The sequence below is a fragment of the Sciurus carolinensis genome, chromosome 5, assembly GCF_902686445.1.
Source record: "Sciurus carolinensis chromosome 5, mSciCar1.2, whole genome shotgun sequence".
Lineage (NCBI taxonomy): Eukaryota > Metazoa > Chordata > Mammalia > Rodentia > Sciuridae > Sciurus > Sciurus carolinensis.
Genome location: NC_062217.1, coordinates 62,284,348 through 62,288,654, shown reverse-complemented (window position 1 = coordinate 62,288,654; position 4,307 = coordinate 62,284,348). Strand labels below are relative to the sequence as shown.

The window sequence follows — 4,307 nt, the reverse complement described above, 5'->3', positions numbered from 1 at the left end:
GCAGGAATGGTAGCATTTTCATAGCTGCTGCTACATAAAGCCATATGAAGTTTCTCCAAAAACTTAAAAGCAGAAATATCACCATGATCGCACAATCCCATTTCTATGTGAATCACAAGAGGATCTCAAAGAGATAATAGCACACCCACATTTATTGTAGCTGTTAATAAAAGCAAAAAGTGGAAATAGCCTAAATTTCATCAACAAATGAATATATAAAAAATAAATGTGAAGAAAAGGATGGAATATTATTCAGTCCTGAAAAGGGAAGGGGATTCTTCAGTATGTGACAATATTTAGGACTTCAAGAACATATCCTAAATTTAGTAAACCAGTAAAGAATGTCAAACACTTTTTGCTTCGACTTATACAAGTTATCTAAAATAGTAAAATTCTCAGAAGCACAGAATAAAATTGTTGTTGTCACAGATTGGGGATACATGGGGATTTTCTAATAAAAGAATAAAATTTCAGTTATGCAAAATGAATACGTTCTAGAGATGTGGTATGAAACACTGTGCCTAAAGATTCCATAGTGCATTGTATACTTAAAAATCTAAGAGGGCATTCCATGTTCTAAGGTCTTATTCAATTTCTTTCTTTAATGTTCAGTAGTTTTGATTGTAGAAGGTTTTCACCTCTTTTATTAGATTATTGCAAGTATTTTTATTTTTTGAGGCTATTGTGAATGGGGTAGTTTTCCTAATTTCTCTTTCAGTAGATTCATCACTGATATATAGGGATGTGTTTGATTTATGGGAGTTGATTTTGCTGCACTCATTTATTAGTTCTAGGAGTTTTCTGGTGGAATTTTTTGGATCTTATAAATATAGAAGCATGTTGTCAATTTTTTTCTTTTCTTTTTTTTTTTTTGGTTAGGAAATACCTTGTTGACAGGTCAGAGTTTAAAAATATGTATACACATATATAAAAAACACTTCTGCCTCTGCCCCTCCCCTTTGAGTGGGTCTAGGCAGCTCCTTCCTGCAGGAATAGGGGAGAGGATCATCTGGGCAGTGCCCGTTTTCTCAAAGGAACCTGCCCTTCTCTCCCAACAGGTCCCTGCCTCCAGTTCCAATGCAGGGGTCCAGGTGGTGAGCCATAATGGGAAGGAAGGGCTCCTCCCCAAGTTTCCATCCCACCTTGGTTGGGTTGCAGGTGTGAGGGGCCTCACTGAACTCTTTAGGACTCCCCACCCCTGGTGGATTGTCCATGCCAGAACCGTAGGTGCAGAAGAGGAGTTGGGTGGGCCAGTCTGATCAGTGCTGTCTCGGTCTAATGGCTGCTCTCCCTGGAGGATGCCTAGGGCTGATTGCTCTAAGGCTACAGAGTCCTGACCTTGGCTCCTCCAGTCCCTTATCCCCACCATATTTTGTTTAAAAAGAAAAATAAAAAGAAAGATAGAAATTGGGAGAGGCCAGGGGGTAGGGGACAGAACATAGGAGAGAGACAAAGGTGGTCAGTTGGGGAGGGCTCCCTGACTATCCCTGAATGTCTCTCTGACTGTCTCCCTGACTCAGTTGTAGTCAGAGTCTGAGGAGTTCCCTGAGGAGAAGGAGCTGGAGCTGCTGTTCTCTGACTCATTGTCTTCATCCTCATCATCAGCCTCAACTTCATCCTTATCCTCCTCATCCTCCTTCTTCTCATACCCATCCTTGCCCTCATCTTCACTGTTGGACTCAGAGGAGTCCCTACCATCCACAGAGGAGTTCCAGTTCTCATCTTATTCCCCTACTTCTTCTTCATCCTCTTCATCATCCTTCTCAGACTCTGACTTGGACTGCAGGGTGGTCCAGTTGGATTTGGAGTTTGTTCCTGGCAGCTTGGTCATGCTCTAACATTTGTTGGAGGTGTATTCTTTATATGCTGCATGGTCCTGGGAAGACAGACTCTTGACTCAGAGGTCCAGGTGCACCTTGTACTGCTTCTAGTGCTCCTCAGCCATCCTTCTGGCTCTGGAAATGCACTGCTAGTGGCTGCCTATTTCCACCATGCGCTCTTTCACTGGCAGGCAGTTCAGGTCTCCACTGGACAGTAGCTCCTGGGAGAACTTGTGGTAACCATTCGCAGGAGGCTACTTGGGTTCTCCCTGGAGTTTCTTCTTGGAAGAATTTGTAGTGGATGGAGGTGTGTCTGCATCCCACTGAGCTCTCTCTCATATTGCTTTTGGTTTTCAGTGACCATCTTAATCCACATCAGAGCCTCCTTCTTCTCCATGTTGTTCCAGGTCATCTCCATGCTTTCAAGGCCTTTACACTATCCTTCTTTAAGTGGACCAAGTCATCACAGATGACATTCTGTTGCCAGACTTCCTCAGCTTTCTTGGGCAACTTGGGCAGCTTGCCCCATTCCTTGCGCTTGTCACTCAGCTTCTTCTCTGAGTGCCACCTCCCTGGCCTTGAACTTGGGCGCCATCTTCTCCAACAAGTCATTCCACATGTGGGCTAGTAGGCGGGTCATCACACTCTCAGAGAGCTCCAGCCTCTCCCCCTGCAGCTGCCATGCTTCTCCTCAGAGAAGATGTACACTGTGGGGGACACCTGCTGCTTAGTCTTCTCCGAGCCGCACTTCCTGCCTTCCTGGGTGACTTCTTGGAAGTCCGGTTGGTGGCCAGCTTCTTGTTGATGTTCAACATCTTCTCCTCTCCCAGTACCTGCTGCTGCTCCTCCTTAGGCAGGCTTCTGAGGAAATGGAGTAGCTCCACTTCATGATCTTTCTTTTTCTGGTTGTACTTCTTGTGATAAGCAAGCTTCTCCTTCTGGGTCAGCAGATTCTTCTGCTGGTGGCATTGTTCCATGTGCTCTGTACTGGATTCATCCTTCATGTTGGCCATGAGTTCTGTGCACGACAATGCAGTACAGCTTTTCAGAGATGGCTTGGTGGGTTGCCCATCAAACTTGTCCTTGAGCTGGCCTTCAGACTCAGTAAAGGTAGACTTGGTGATGCTCTCCTCACTGATGTTCATTTCAGGGTGCTTTTGAACATTGTCACACATAATCTCCTCTTACTCCTAAAACTACTCCAGGGTCTTATGAATTCATTTCAGTTTTTTTTTGTCCAAGAGCTGAAACCACTTTTTCCCCAGGGAGTCCTTCATTGCCATCATAGTGGCATCTGGCCACACTTTGAGATGCCCCTTCTCATGAGTGTACCACAGCTGCTGTGGGGTTTGGAGCTTCACAGGGATGTCTGACTTCTTGGCATTCTGGATAAAGTCAGGGTCATCCTCCCTGAATTCAGCCAGGTTCTTGAATTCCTGTTTCTCCCTCTGAAAGTCCTGAATATATTTCATCATCTTCTCTGGAAACTCCTTATATTTCTTGGACAGATTCTTGGTCAGGTCCAGGTTGCTCATCTCAGGTTGGATTTTGCATACTTGCCCCACTTCTATGGAAAAGTGAACACAAGAGGTCAGGGGCTTCTTTGGAAAGTCTGGGTATTTCTTGAATTTTCTTCCTTTATAAAGATTTTTAACAAGTTCTTGAGCATCAACAATCAGTTCAGCCAACATATGGAACTTCCTCACCTCATTAGAAATCTCCACCCACTTGAGTTTGCACAATTCTACAGAAAAATCTTTAAATGCTACTTTTTTCCTGGTTCATGTGTAATTCAATGATTTTGAAATTGGAGCGATCATCGGATGGAAGGTTGTTCTTCATGCATTCCAGCAAAGTTAGCATGTCTTCCTGGGACCAGTGTTCTTAGCCTTTGAGGGTGACCATTTCCAGGTATGTGAGGCAGTGGGTTTCATGTAACTAAATGAAATCCATGTGTAACAAAATGAAATTAAACCCCTATTTCCCACCCTGAAAGAAACTTAACTCAGAGTAGATCAAAGACTTAGGCACTAGAACAGAGACCTCTACTTAATAGAAGAAAAGGTAGACCCAAATCTTTACCATATTGGCCTAGGATCTGACTTCCTTAAAAAGATTCCTAAAGCACAATAAGTAAACTCAATAATCAATAAATGGGATGGATTCAAACTAAAAAGCTTCTTCTCAGCAAAGGAAGCAATCAATAGTGTGAAGAGAAAACCTACAGAATGGGAGAAAATCTTTACCACCTTCACTTCAGATAGAGCGCTAATCTCCAGGATATATAAAGAGCCCAAAAAATTTAACACCTAAAAAAATAAAAAAAAAGAATCAGTAAATAGGCTAAGGTACTGAACAGGTACTTCACAGAAGAAGAAATACAATCAATCAATAAACATATGAAGAGATGTTCAATACCTAAAATTAGAGAAAGGCAAATTAAAACTGAGATTTCATCTCACTTCAGTCAGAATGGTTATTATCAAG

The 4,307-nt window shown here is 42.9% G+C and overlaps 1 pseudogene; it reads right to left on the bottom strand.

The window, feature by feature from the left end:
• Positions 1-1,516: 1,516 nt before the first annotated feature.
• Positions 1,517-3,725, bottom strand: LOC124985599 (nucleolar transcription factor 1-like; annotated as a pseudogene).
• Positions 3,726-4,307: the final 582 nt, after the last annotated feature.